At 40.6% G+C, this 15,654-nt stretch overlaps 1 long non-coding RNA gene across 1 annotated transcript; it reads left to right on the top strand.

Moving 5' to 3' along the window:
• Positions 1-10,888: 10,888 nt before the first annotated feature.
• On the top strand, positions 10,889-11,686 carry LOC143420942 (uncharacterized). Its single transcript, XR_013100691.1, has 3 exons — positions 10,889-11,028; positions 11,114-11,401; positions 11,475-11,686. It is a non-coding gene; the product is annotated as an uncharacterized LOC143420942 (long non-coding RNA).
• Positions 11,687-15,654: the final 3,968 nt, after the last annotated feature.

Raw genomic sequence — 15,654 nt, 5'->3', positions numbered from 1 at the left:
AACTCACAAAATATCAACATATCACCACCGGTGGATCACACCTCTCAGATGTTTTTTCTCCAGTGCACTGTAACAAAAACGAAAACAGACATAACCAACAAAATACTACTAAAATAACACAAACTAGGGCCCGTTGCAGACATGTCCAAGCATAAAACTATCCCTCTCTCGCTTACGAGAAAGAACACAAGCCAAAGCTCACTGATAAAATCAAGCTAGCGCTAAACAAAACCAAACAATCAACCAGAAATTCACAGGAACATTTTGCTTCCTGCCGGGACAATATTGTGTGGGAATGAGAAGCTCAGGTGCCGTAACACCTTTTGTTCCTCCTTGAATTAAAACTCAATCACAGAAAATGCCGTACTCCGACCTAAACTTACACTATTAATTCATCAATTTCACTCTGTGCCACTGTTCCTCATCAGGGCTGTGTGAAGCACAGCAAAGAATTCAGTCAAGGCCTTGAGCCATAAACAGACATCACGCACAGACATTGTTTTCATAACCAAACTTTTTTAGACCTTATTCCTAAAATCTACATAAATGCCCTCTGGGTGACATATAACACATTCTAAGTTTTTAATGGTAATCAATGGCTCCTCATAAAAATTATGCATTGGGATGTTTGTGTGCAGCATTTTGCATATCAGCATAAGCAAAGCATTCTTCATTGCATCAGCGTGTATGTGTGTGTGCGTGTGGATCACTCTTCATTGCACAAGCGTGTGCATGTGTATGTGTGTGCATCACTTCTCAGTGAATCAACATTCCCGTGTGTGTGTGTGTGTGTGTCATTTCTCATTCACTCAACGAGTGCACGTGTTCATGTGTGTATTTCACTTCATTCTGAATCTGTGTGTTTGGAGACGTGTGTGTGTGTGTGTGTGTGTTTCTCTTCATTCTGAGTCAGTGCATGTAGATATGTGTGTTTGTGTGGGTGTTTGTGTTCATCACTTTCCTGTTCTGGTGTTCTGGGTAAACCACGGCCTGAAGCGTGCCCTGGGGTCCTGCCCCCCTCCTTTTTCAGTTTGTTTGCGACCATTGCTGCTGCTGCTGCTCAAAATTCAGTCCGTCCTGGTTCTGACCCCAATTGGGGCAGTCCTTTCTCCAGTGTCGATGTTCACCGCAGGTGAAACCTGCATCTTCTTCTGTGTTTTTGTCCATTCTGAGGTGCCTTCTGTCCTCAGTTACTCCTCTTGTCTCGGTCACGCCCTTTTTCGCCACCCGATCATCCGTGTTGGTCCATCACTGTCCTGCACAGTGTGAATGCAAAGTTATCAAGGTCAGCATTCTTTCGCTCGGCCTTACTTTTCATTCGGGCTTGGCGGGCGTCTCGTCACAGCTCTGTCAGCTGACGCAGTCTGGGAATTTTCCCCCGTGTAGTGAAACGGGCCTTAGGTTTAGTGCTCTCCGTCTCGGCTGCATGAGATCACATTCCTGCAGGTCTGTTGACATTCTCAGGTCGTTGTTGTGGGTCCAGCTGTTGCAGCATTTGGTCAGTGTCACGTATGGGGGAGAGCAGGAGTCCAGTCAGCCTCGGCTTTCAGGGCCGGCAGAGCAGCCTGTAATTAAATATGTATAGAAAAAACAAAAACAAAACAAAACAAAAACAAACAAAAAACAAAAACAAACGAACAGGAAAATGTTGTTGTGTTGGCTGTGTTATTCAGAGGGGAGACACACCGGGACCAGGCCCTGTGTCAGCCTTCTCTCCCCCTTTTTTTTTTGTTTTTTGTCTCCCGATATAATCAACTCCTAACCCACCAAGTTGACAGGACAACACCGGTATATGTTAAAATTCTTAAGATCATGTTTAAAAGCCCAAAAAAGGAACTTTCTTTCATTCAGTAATCACTTTTATTAATCAATCAACAGAAAACATGTCACAATTTGAATCTTTTAACCACTAAATTTGTTGTGTCTTGCCTGGTTGGTTAGACCAGTGTTCCTTTTTTTTTTTTTAGTTAAATTGTTGTCCTGCAACCCAGAGGGTTTCTTTGTCAGTAATGTATAGACTTCATCATTTAAGTATGTTAATTTTTCTTTAACCTTGCTGGAAAATCTTCACGTGTTCATGAGTGTAAGCTGTTTCTTCATTGCGTGTATGTGCATTTGTATAAAAGCAGGTTAATTTGATCTTTTTCTCAAACTAGGCGTTACCTTAAAAGGAGCCTTTCTCTCAGATTTCTCTGCTTGTGTGTGTTTTTGTTTCACCTTTTGTTGTGATGCTCCGGACGCCTTCCCAACCTCCACAAGTCCGTTGGCCCCAATTTTATGTGTTAAAACTTCTCTTAATTTCTCCTCTAATTCTCTCCTCGCTGCTGTCTTTTTCACAGCTGCTGATTCGTGCTGGGTGTGGTTCCCATTACCTATAATTTTGCTTCGGCCGCTGTGCTTGTGGGGGCAGTTGGTCCAGGTCCGCAGCTTCCTGTATTAACACACTAAGAGATTTATTTTAATTTCATTTTCATCACTTTTAAACCGATAAGCAGGCAACACGCCTACCTTGACAGTGTAAACTGTACGCCAGTCTCCCAACACATTCCTCTCTCTACTCCTCTATAATTCTCCACTGCACACCTCTTACTATCTCTCCTTTTTTATTTTTATTACACCACAGAGTAATACACCCAATTATGCCCGTCTATCTCTATGTGGCTCCAAATTCCCTCTTTATTTTAATTTCACACTCGTCAGGGGACAGGCACACAACAATTTCAACCACTGAAACGAGGAATTCAACCTTTTTATATTTCTTTACTAATCTAGACTCAACGTTTGTTCGCAAAATGTGTCTTGTTCTAGTCCGGAAATAAATGTGAACCCGTGATTACACGGCCGTTCCAGTGTTATTTCCGTGGCTATGCGGGGGCCCTCACCTCCCCAAGTCACCACCTCAGCACCCGGACAACGCCGGTCCTGGCCACGCGTCCACGGACAGGAGGGTCGCTACTCCATAGGCAAGGTTCCACAGGTACACTAGGCATCAACCTTTGATCCTAAAATGTGTATTTGCTCTAATGTCCTCCTAATCAAACACATTAACCGTCACTGTCACTGTGTTCACGCTTCACACTCCACACAAAACACACTCAGAGCGCGCCTCACTCACACTCTCACTCAGTGCGCGCTTTACCCACAAGACAGCACCCAGAGCGCGCCTCGCAGCTTCACACACACTCTCTCACCCAGAGCGCGCTTTGACACTCACACACAACACTTTTCCTCAGCGGGAATTTTACACAGAAACCTCTGAGCTCAACTATTAGATCTTCTTAAAGCACACTGCACCATAGACCAAAATACCCCTTTCTCTGCGATTATGACCGCCACCACGGGGCAAAGTCGCATCATAAAAGTGATGCTTGCATCCCCGAAGTTATACCTGACATCATAAACCAGGTGTTGCTATGTACTTAAATTTTACTTTGTATTATGACCGCAGCCCTTTATACTCGACTGACGCCACAAACCACCGTCAAAACCTCTATCAAATGTACTAAAACTAGCACCAACCACTACTGCACTTCACGGCCGCACCACCGGAACACGCCGTATCATAAACCAAACCTACGGACGTGTTTCGCTCTCGCGTTGCCAGCGTCCAACTGCACCGTGAAGCCAGCATCTGCTTGTCCTTAAATCAACTTCTATTTCATAGCCGGCAAAAGCCAGGACGTCACTGACACCATAAACAAAATAAACAAACCTCGACTTCAATGTACTGGACTAATGGCCGCGTCTTCAGAATAAATTCTAACGTATTATTGCTACAGAAGCCAGTATTAGACAAAATTAAATGTGGAAGGTAAAGTGGCTGCACTCTAGTCCAACGTAGTATGTTATTAGTATCTCGGTAGAGGCAGATTACTGCAATCTAGACCAACGTAGTGTGTTATTAGTATCTCGGTAGAAGCAGATTACTGCAATCTAGACCAACGTAGTATGTTATTAGTATCTCGGTAGAAGCAGTTTATTTAACACCCTGGAATTCAGCCTCAACTTATGTTGTTAGTATCTTGCGCCAAAAACCAGACACCGACAAATTTACTGTGAAAATACATGTGACTCAGCGAACAGATTAATTTGGAAAGCCCAATATGCACATTTGGTATTTATAATACAACAGGCTGTGCTTACCTTTTTATTTTTGGACCGGTCCTCTGTTCACCTCGCCTCACGATCTCACCAAAGGTCAAATCTACACCTCCTCAGCACACCAAAGATCCGGGTCACACGGCACCAAGTTGTTGAAAACACGCAGTTCTTTGAATCTTTGGGCTGAAGGAGGGACAATACTCGGTGTATCAATGCTCAATCAACAATCATTTATTTCCATACAATTCAACAGTCAGAGCATTACAACGTCCGGACGGGAGAGATGCTACCAGAGGGTCAGGCACATGTCTCAAAATGGTGACGGGTTGCTCAGCTTTTTATAGTCTCTAGTGGCCCCCAGCTAGTCGTAAAAGCCAAAACATCACATTTTTTCTCTGTTACAGCGCCTAAGTTATGACCTCGGCAGTTGTTTCTCTGCTTTCTGTAAGGTGGGGGTGTGGAATGTGGTCTGTCTATCTCCCCTGTCTTTAGACACAGAGTCTCCTGCTTACAACCTTCTCTTCATGATTCAACAATTAAGCATGTCAAGAAAACAGTGTAACACATTCCCAGCAGATCAAGGATACAGAGTGATGCACATTTATCTGATGAACTAATATGTGAATATGTTCTGTTAACTCAAAAGTATAATGAGAACTACACTACATACAGCTCACACACTCTATATTAAAGGGTATAATGTGATCTACAGCAGTATTCTAATTCAACTACTTTGATTACATATATAAGGTAACATATAATAACAGAATAATATCACACACTCCAGTGCTGAGTGAGATAGCAGGAGAGACATGATTTCACACCCTCACTGATTGAGGTCTGTCTTTGAGAAAGTTGAGGATCCACTGACACAGTGATGAGCTGAGTCCTAGATCCTTCCACTTGGTGAAACGATTTAAGGGGATTACTGTGTTGAATGCAGAACTGTAGTCCACAAATAGCATCCTAACATAGTTTCCCCTGCCAGAGACCAAATGGCTCAGCGTCATGTGTAGCAGGTGTGTTATGGCATCGTCTGTAGAGTGATTAAGCTGGTATGCGAACTGTAGTGGATCAATGGCGTCAGTGCTACTGGGCACTACTCATTGAGACTGAGTAGACTGGGGTCACCCAGCACTTGAACTCTTCACCCTCCTGCCCTTTGAGAGGCGCTACAGGAGCCTCCTGATTAAGAACAACAGGTACAGCTTCTTCCCTACAGCTGTCAGACTCCTGAACTCTGCCTTCTGACATCTGACCCACATTAAACTCATGGACTGAACATACACACACCCACAACCAACTGAACTGAACACACACAATGGACAAAAACAAACAAATGGATAACTGTACCCTCATACACACAATAACAACATGGACTGAACCACCACTCACAACCACTAGTACTTTATATAGCCTCTGTAGGAGTTATCCACATATTCCACTTATCTTAACTGCACTACTGTAAATGCTGCATATCTAACATTTCTGGAGTCGTCACAGTACACTAGGACCAGTTGGGTTCGACCACTAGAGTAGTAATGAGTGTAGCATGTAATCAAGGCTGGACTGGGACAAAAAATCGGCCCGGGCATTTTGACTAGAGACCGGCCCACCAGGATAAAGATTGAAAATGTGACGTCATTCAGGGGTAAAACCGTAAAGGATTCTGGGAACTTGTGGCAAGAGGTACTAGCACACGCAGGCTTTCAATTGAACTCAGTTACACAGCGATAAAAAGAAACCCACAAAATGGCAAGAAGCTGTTGTATTATTAACTGCAATAGCCGGTCGCATGACAGCCACGGGAAGCCGACGGGTAAAGAGATCGTTTTTTTTTTTATCGGATTACGTCGTTGAAGAGAAATTTTTTAAGCCATGTTTCTGAAGTAAGAGCCGACGGATGGTCTGGATATACCAAATATAATGTCTCAGAACACTCCAGCTCACATGTTAGTCTGCTCCAAGCATTCCCACAAAGGTCAGTCTGTTGTAGTTAATGCGTCATTTTTCTTAACATAATTGGTGATATGGGTTACAAGCAAGTCTGGCGCTGAACAGAAATTGTCGCTCCTTTGTTTATTGTGCATAAATAGTGAATTGTCCTGACACAATATTGCGTTTCGCTTCTGTTATTATGGTACATTGACAAAAACATATACTTTTATTCACAGGATAAAACAGTTGTTTTGTATCACTAATTGTCCAGTGCGATTACAGCATACAGTATTATTGTCACTGCTACATTTCTGTGATGCTACCAGAAATTATTTCCACTACTAATTAATTACCGTTGAGCTCAAAGGTCCTATTAATAAACGGTTAACGAATGTGTATTTATGAAGACGATTTGTGAGACTGGTAAACTTACCTTTGTTCGTACGATGGTCTTTACTTTCTACACGGTCATTTCAAGGTCCTGCACCCAGTGATCTGAAGTTACTAAACTTCATGAGTGTATGCACTCACTCCAAGAACCGTATAATTATAAATCTGAGCGTGGTGAAAGTTGGGCAGCACGCTAACGTCTTTTGTCCACTCTGTGTGCTCATAAGGGTCTGACACTTTCACTCCTTTGATTTTTCCTCGCATCTTTTCTTTGTCTTTTCGTCGAGTCTGTCTTTGTACGGACCGGCATTGTTCTCCTTTTGTTTTGTACATTCCTTTTTTGTGCGTCAAAGAAAAAACAAGAAGGTATTGGAACCGGAGAATGAACGTTTTGCGGTGCTGCAAATGCTTGCATTTGATGCGGTACTTGGATTGTTTTGCCACGAGTTCCCGGCATGCAATGCGCGAAAATCACGTGATTGCCAAACAAGGGGGAGGGTGCATCCGGCCTCCTCGGCTGTAATTGGTCCAGCCCAGAGTCGATCATGACCAATTGGCCAATCCAACACCTTTCATTATATATACCCTTCCTAAAAAAAATAAAAAATCCATCGGCCCATAAAAACAAAAAATCGCCAGCAGCCCACCGGGCAAATGCCCGGTATGCCCAATGGCCAGTCCAGCTATGCATGTAATAAAGACCCCAGACCAGAAAATACGTTTAAATTGCCGGCTTATTATTCTGTAAAAACAGAGAATAGACAGTTGACACACATTACATAAAACATTCAACAACACATTTAAGGAAGAAAAAGAAGATATTTCCTTTCCCTTTTTAGTTCAGTCATTTTGGTTAATTTATCCTATTTATCTGAAAACCTTTTATTTGGCTTTAAAAGGATGTTATTTTCAACCTAGGTTATTGTTTTATTTATTTCAAGTTCTACGTTTGAGTTCTTTAATCTATTTGAATTAACACTGTGTTATTTTAAATCAAGTTTAGTTCTTTAGGCGCAAGATTTAATTTAATTTTCGTCTATTTCACTTTTGGATTTCAACCATTTCTTATTTTGTTTTAACCCAACAAAATTATTTACATTTCCGTTAACACCATTACAGCCTTAGAATGTAAGGTTGACCACAAATAAATTACAAAAAACAAAAAAAATGTAAAAAACTGAAAACAATTCAGCAAAAGGCTGAATAACCCCTTAAACAAACAAACAAAAGAAAAAGAAAAGCTGTCTCTGTGTCCTTTAACTATTAATCCCGGAATTATTCTGAATGGTTATCCGGTGCTTTGAGAGTCCACTGTTCTTTTGCAGAGGTGTATGGATTAATCCTACCAGCTTTTTTTTCAGCGAAAGAGCACAACGTGCAGCAGGGGGCGTTTTTCCTGCTTGGCACAGTTCAATGGGTCCGTTGGTGGCTCACCATCTTGTTTCTTGCTCAGCGAATCAAACTCCGATTCTAATTCGGCATTTCCCGATCCAAACTTTAATGGCCTACCATAACAACAAAACAATGTGCATAAACATTTGAAAATAACACACGGGTAGCCCTTAAAAAACAGTGGCTTTTTTCTGCATTTTGTGCAGCATGAGCTGTTGGAAATGTGCTATATCAATAAACTTGACCTTGACCTTGATAGAACCCCAGCCAACTCCTCATGAAATCTAACTGTCAAATAAGTAGAGGTTCTTTTGACATTTTTACATTTTCAAAAGCAATTTAATTTACAGCTCAATAATAATGTAGTAAATATTGGGATAATAAAGTGGAAAAAAGAAGGTAATGATGTATAACTAGCAAGTTATTACCACTTAATCAGCAAAAAAAGTAATTAAGTAATAGGTAATTATATCAACAATAGCTACAACTGAGCAATATTAAATTGAAATTTATGGATCTTATTCCCATAGTGCTTGAAACTAACAGTGTAAATTTAATGTAATGGGGAAGGCTTTAGGACCTGGAAGATTTAGGGGAGAGTTTAAATCGGAAGTGGTAGTGAGCTCACTTTTTCTCTCTCCCACAAAACACGTAAGCACGATAGTGGCTAGATTTGTGGTGTGCAGAGACGCTAAGAAATTGTTGGAGTGCTAAAATAAAGCAGTAAAGATTCCTTTCATGTCAGGGTCAAGCTCCCATTCAACAGAGAGGTGAGGTATCAAAAATGTTTAAGGTCATGCATCTTTTACTAAAAGAGTATATTAAATTCTAATTGTGTGATGTTCATGATATCCTGTTCTCTTTCAGTATTGTGTAACATCACACTAGCCAAGCTGCATAACAGGTACATAATTCAACCTAAGTTATGACATCATAGTACAAGCTCCTGTAAAGCATTACTGTAAATCCATGCTGGGATGTAGCCTAAATTGTATGCATTCCTATGCAGGGAGGTCTGCATGTGTGACAAATAGAATTCTATTCTATTCTATAATTTTACTTAGTTCAAGATAATCAGGACATAATCAGATGCGAGATGTAATTTTAATTTATTGAATTTATGTTTGAACTTACAGATGGTTAATTTCCTGGAAATAAATAAATAAATACTTTAACAATACTAAGTTTCTTCTAGCCTACAAGATTAACTCAACCACAGAATGCTAATGACTTCTCAGGCTACACAGGCATGCAGCAGTTTTGCTACACAATGTCACCTCAACACAGAAAATCTATGAGAAACGTTTGGAACTTTTACTGATTATAGTTTACAACCAGTGTTGGTCAAGTTACTTGAAAAAAGTAATCAGTAACTAATTACTGATTACTCCCCCCAAAAAGTAATCCCGTTACTTTACTGATTACTTATTTTCAAAAGTAATTAATTACTTAGTTACTTAGTTACTTTTTAAAAACACGATTTACAACCTGAAGAGGTGATAAAGCGATAGATCTTTCAGCCCAATTCTACTTTTTCTACATAATCCATCATACAAAATGTAATCAAATGGAAAAGTCTCTTTTTAAAACTTGTTTTATCAGTTTTAATCTTTTAACTTTATGCATCAAGCAAAACATTTAATTATATGCAACATTCTCTGACTTGAATAAATTAGTTTAACATTTAAACCTATTTTCTACACATTCCAGCACATAAAATAAAATATTTTTTGTGTTTTCACTCACTCTTTCAAACAGATGCACGTAAAACACAGCAGAAAATAAATAAAGTCAAAGACTCAGCGGTCCTTTTGCTCTATTTTCACCTGTAAAGCAGGAGCAGGGTAGGCGGAGGGTTACCCTGGTGCAGGTGTGCTGCGGTCAGTTGAAGAATCCGCGCGAGTGTCTCTGTGAGTTTCTCATCACGTCGTAGCTACTCGGGTGCTTGCTCGGAAGTTTAGGGGTTTTTTTCGCTGTAAAAAGAAGTTTTCTTCCCACGCACGATGGACGCTAATGTTTTTGTCACTTTTTATGGAATCAAACTCAAAGTAAGGTCAGTACTTCCACACTTTAAACGCTGCACGCTCATACTCTCTCCCGCACTCGATATATTATCCATTGTTGATCTGCACACAGCTGCTGTCACCAACGTCGCACTTGCTTACGTCACTGTCATGAGACATTCTCGCAAAAAAAATCACGGTTTTAGTAACGCAGTAACGCAGCGTTCCTACGGGAAAGTAACGGTAATCTAATTACCGATTTTGCAATAGTAATCCCTTACTTTACTCGTTACTTGAAAAAAGTAATCAGATTACAGTAACGCGTTACAAGTAACGCGTTACTGCCCATCTCTGTTTACAACATCATAACATTATTTTGAAAGGGGAAGTAGAAATCAGAGCCTCACAGCATAAAGTTGGATATGGTTTTCATGCCGTGAAACATGTATATATACGCTTTTCTATGCATCGGGGCACTCAAAGCATTTTATACAATTTGCCTCATTCACCCATTCTTACAAGGTCATTTTATATATTTCAGGAGTCCGATACCATGTACAAAATGTCTGGATTTGGACATGTTATCCTGTGCTACTATATTCTAGGTATGGCAATTTCTAAGAACAGATTAATGGAACACTTTTTAATCACAGTATAGCATCAAATCTATCTATCTATCTGTCTGTCTGTCTGTAAATATTTTGATTTTATCTTGTATATTGGAAATAGTTTGCATTTAAAATTATAATTTATTTTAAAATTATTATAAATTATTTTAAAATTATAATTTATTTTCATTTTTCTCACAACCCTCTTGCAGGATATATTTGGTGCAGCTCCAGTGCTTGGCAGGTAACAATGCCGAGTAAAATCAAAGGATTGTTGGGTTCCTGTCTTGTTATCCCTTGCAGTTATGATTACGATCAGTATCCACCGAAAAGACCAGATCGTGTAGTGTGGTATCAGGATGTGAGCAGAGGATATCCAATAGTATATGACAACTGGAACAGGAATGATGTGTTGGACATATTTAAAGGAAGAACACGTGTATATAGTTCTTCACACCATCGGACATGTAGTCTGTTGATTGACCCAGTGACCTTGGCTGATCACAGTCAGAAGCTTTATCCCTGGGTGGATCCTGAAAATGTTGGATGGAGAACCTACCCTTTCTAAGACACAACTGTAACAGTTGAAGTAGTGGGTAGGTAAATAATTTAAGATTTCACTATAAATTGATCACTATGTTGTTATATGATTATGTAAATCTTCACATTTTATGATTTAAGGCACAGCAGATCCACCAGTTATCGAGATCTTTGGAAACACAGTGGTTGGGCAGTCTGTAACAGTGCAATGCAGTGTTTACCACACTTGTCCCACTTATCCCCCAAGTCTGAGGCTCAACATCCCCCTGCGAAACGAACGTCTAACTCATAGCCGTCTATCTGATGGAAGATCCAAAACTATGGTGACAACCACTCTGTTCATAGAGAAAGAATATCAAACTGTGGAGTGCTATGTGGAACACCGTGGTGGTCGCTCTGCATCAGCATCCAGAACCTTAACCTCACAATGTATGTAGTGAAAGTAAATTGCATTTTATCCTACGCCATCTTTGATATTTAACCATTTTTAATTGTATCCCAGGCTCCATTTCAGGGCTGACTGTCAGCTCTGCATCATATGAATTTCTGGAGGGAGATCCAAATAAAGTAACCTGCACTGTTTCATACACATGCTATCGAAATATTCCAACTGTGACATGGAATTATGGTAATATGCCAGCCTCCTCTGATACTAGCAAATTATCAGGGGGGGCTCAGTGGAGGACTGTCTCCACACTGACATTTACAGCATCAGCTAATGATGATGGAAGATCGCTGATATGCTATGCACGTTTCCCTGGAGGTGAGACAAAAGAAGCAAGCATCACTCTATGGGTAAAGAGTAAGTACAAATATGTATCTAAATTTAACAGCTAACAATACACCTAAAACTCTTACAGCATTTATAGGATTGTCCTGCATTTGTTTTCTCTCACAAACTACATCTGCAATAAAAATTATTTTACCTAAGTTTACTACATGCTTTTGAAATGTACTTTAATACTACTACTACTACTACTACTACTAATAATAATAATAATAATAATAATAATAATAGTAATAATAATATTTCCAGTGGTACCAGCAGCCATTATCAGCAATTAATCGTTTTTTTAAACCATTTATGAATATCTGAATACATATTTCAGAAATACAATGACTGACAGAGGGCTTAGACCTGATGCAGAGACGGATTTGTTAGATTTCCAGTGTTAGAGGGAGTAATGTGAAAATCCTGGCATTGTCAGTAGTAGCAAATAAGCCTGTGTATGCAATGTGCCTGTCACACACGCAGAAAGGACTAGCGCAGACTGAAATCACAAGAGTTGGTTGTTTATTTCTTCCACAGTCACCAAGTGCAATATCTACAAGTGCGGGGAACGGGTCCAGGGGTTCCAAGGGTCATGAGGGCAGTTTTAGGAAAACACTCCAACACAAATACTCCTCCTCTCAGCTCGCACCAGGCCGACTCACCCACTCACGACTAACCAGGGGTAGGAAGTCCTCAGGCAGGCAGGTAGAATCTAACACAGAGACAAGTGAGTGACATGAGACTAGTTCACGAAAATTACTCGAAGAGGCTAATGGTAAATGGTAAATGGCCTGTATTTGTATAGCGCTTTTCTAGTCCCTAAGGACCCCTTTACACAACCTGTCATCCACCCATTCACGCACACATTCACACACTGGTGATGGCGAGCTACATTGTAGCCACAGCCACCCTGGGGCGCACTGACAGAGGCGAGGCTGCAGAACACTGGCGCCACCGGGCCCTCTGACCACCACCAGTAGGCAACGGGTGAAGTGTCTTGCCCAAGGACACAACGACCGAGACTGTCCGAGCCGGGGCTCGAACCAGCAACCTTCCGATTACAAGGCGAACTCCCAACTCTTGAGCCACGATCGCTAGAGAATCGGCGGTACACTAACAAGAGTTACACAATAATCCAGCGACGAGGCACCTCCAGCCAGCTCCTTGAGTGAGCGCTGATCACAGGAGATTGTTTGCAGGTGTGGGAGCCAGGGACGGGAGCCCACAGAGAAATCCGCCCCGGTGGTGCGCTGAGTGCGAGAGGGAAGAGAGAAGGGACAATAGACGCAAAAACACTTGTAGCCAGACTGGGCTAGCCGGGGAGGCACAGGGCCATGACACTGCCATTCAACACATAAGTTATTAAAGAGTTTCCTCAGTGTGGTGGAAACCAAAACAGAAGTAAAATGACATGGAACATTTAGGGATACAAATACAAATAATGGAGGTTAATATTGTTATCTGACTTTGGGATGTGTGCACTCAAGTTGTAGTAATAAGATCACAAATGTTTTTCTGTCATCATTCTTCAAATTTGAAAATAGATGTTTTGTTTCAAGTTCATTTAATTTTAAATAGAGTGTAAGCCCTTTTTTAGTGTCAGGCATAAAAGGCTGAGGGTATTGTTGTTGCTCCACAATTGTGGGCACTCAAGTTTGAGAATGCAATAAGTCAAGACTGAAGTCATCTGGTTCAAGTTCACAGGTCAACTTTTGGAAAATCACCTGGGGTTTTCAAATTTATACCATACCTGCAACATCTAGGAGGCCGGGGGGTAGCACTGGTGGATGCCAATATTTATTTATTTTTTGTTAAGATCCAAAGTGCTTCAAAAGTATTTTCTCTTTTGCAGGAAACATACTCAATCAGGGTTGGTCCTTCACTGCTCCAAGCACCATAACTGGGTTGAAGGGATCGTGTCTCATCATTCCATGCAAATTCTCCTACAAAAACTCACAGCCTAATGACCTTCAAGTGATGTGGTACTTGTACCAAGGCAATGGATTTCCAGCTGTATTTAAGCAAGGAGGGAATGTTATTAGTAAGTTTGATGGTCGAACTAGTTTAATTGGATCAGTGGTGGAGCAGAACTGTAGTCTTAAGATTAAAAGGTTGGAGATGTCACACAACCGTGACCGACTTTATCCATGGATAGATAAGAACGCAATTACTTCCTACCACACCAAAGGTCACTCATTTTATGATGGATCTACTGAACTTATTGTTTCAGGTAATCATTCATTAATTTCTTCAATTCAACTTTAATTCCATTGATATACATCCAAGTTACTAGAGAAAGTAACCCTTACCATGACAAACTGAGTCCTCTCTGATTTTAAAAAAAAAAATGTATAATGCCACAATCATAAGGCCTTGTGGCAAAAGCTTCTGTGGTTTGAAAAGAATCTTCATTTTATATTTTCATTATTTATCATTATTTTAGTTTTGCGCATGTATAACTTGAAATGATTTGCCTCTGCATCTAAGTTGTACTAAGAACAAGTTGTACTAAGAGAGTTTTTTCCAGCACAGTGTTGTCTAAACCCAATAAATGTATTTCAATAACACTTAAAACAACAAAACATTAAGAGAGGCACAAAAAATAATTTGGAGAATTATTTACTTTCAGCTATCTGTATTTTTTTCTTTCCTATCTCTTTTAACTAAGTTTGTTTTATTACAGTTAATAACTTCTGCAAAGTTGCTGTGTTGCTGTAGCTCTCAATTTTTGCTTTGAATTAACAGAACATGCACCAGAACCACAGTTGAGCATTATTGGTATCCTCAGAGTGGGAGAGCAGGGCACTGTGTCCTGCAGTGTGCAGCATACATGTTTCTCTGCTCCCCCAACCTTAACCCTAGAGGGTTTACCTGGAACAAACCAGAACATGGACACTCTGGTATCTGAAGGGATTTGGGAAAGGAAAATAGTTCAAACTTGGACAGTAGAAGAAGAGCACCAGAGTGTAAGTTGTGCTGTTAACTACCTGTTGGGTCTGTGTTTCCACAAACCCCGCTAATTCTAGAGACTTATTCATCATGAAGAAAACAAGACAGTCGATCGATCGATTACTTGCGCAAGGGAGGCCTCTCATCTGTGTCCAGCACGACAATGACCCCCGATGATGGCCTCCTCTCGCTGCCTTTTATTAACAAACTTCAAACAATAGTTTACAAAACACCTCCCCTTGCAACCCCCTTTGGTTACAAAGACAAGGCACTGTATGTAAATGTATATGTGTGAACTTCTGTAAGAATGTGTGTGTGTGTGTGTGTGTGTGTGTGTGTGTGTTAGACCTCCTGCTGACCAAAGGGTCGTAAACGCAGGAAGCCTACATCAAAAGAAGCAGATCTTCCAGATAGGATGTATCTGCAATAAAACATTACAGCCCCCCACCAGAACCTCGAGAATCTGGGGGGAAGGACAGTGGAGTTTCATCAGTTAAAACACTGTACAAATGGTAAACATAAAAATGACAAACATCTAACAGTTCAACTCTAACACTACCCTGCGGGTCAGAGTGCCAAAAAGTCGATTCCACTGAATGCTGAATGTGAGTACCATGTGATATATTCAATGTGCAATATATTTCATGTACTGAACTTAATGTGAAATGAAAACTCTTTATATCTCAGGCTCCATTTTGCCATTGAATATTAGCTCTACATCAGATCAAACACAAGAAGTGAACATCAGCATGAGGGCAAAGAGTAAGTATAAATAGTAATTATCTTTATTTAACCGCTCACTTTAAGGGCCGAACCAAAATGTTAGGAAATCTAAATGAGGGAAACTGCTCACTGGAGATTGATGACATCAAGCCCTTTGACAACGGACCCTTCTGTATCTATGCAGAGAAAGGACATGAGACAGGGAGTCCCACTGTAGATCACTGAAATGTGACAAACA

The sequence above is a fragment of the Maylandia zebra genome, linkage group LG11, assembly GCF_041146795.1.
Source record: "Maylandia zebra isolate NMK-2024a linkage group LG11, Mzebra_GT3a, whole genome shotgun sequence".
In the NCBI taxonomy this organism is placed as follows: domain Eukaryota; kingdom Metazoa; phylum Chordata; class Actinopteri; order Cichliformes; family Cichlidae; genus Maylandia; species Maylandia zebra.
The sequence above is the reverse complement of the archived record's forward strand: the minus strand, read 5'-3'. Positions and strand labels throughout refer to the sequence as shown.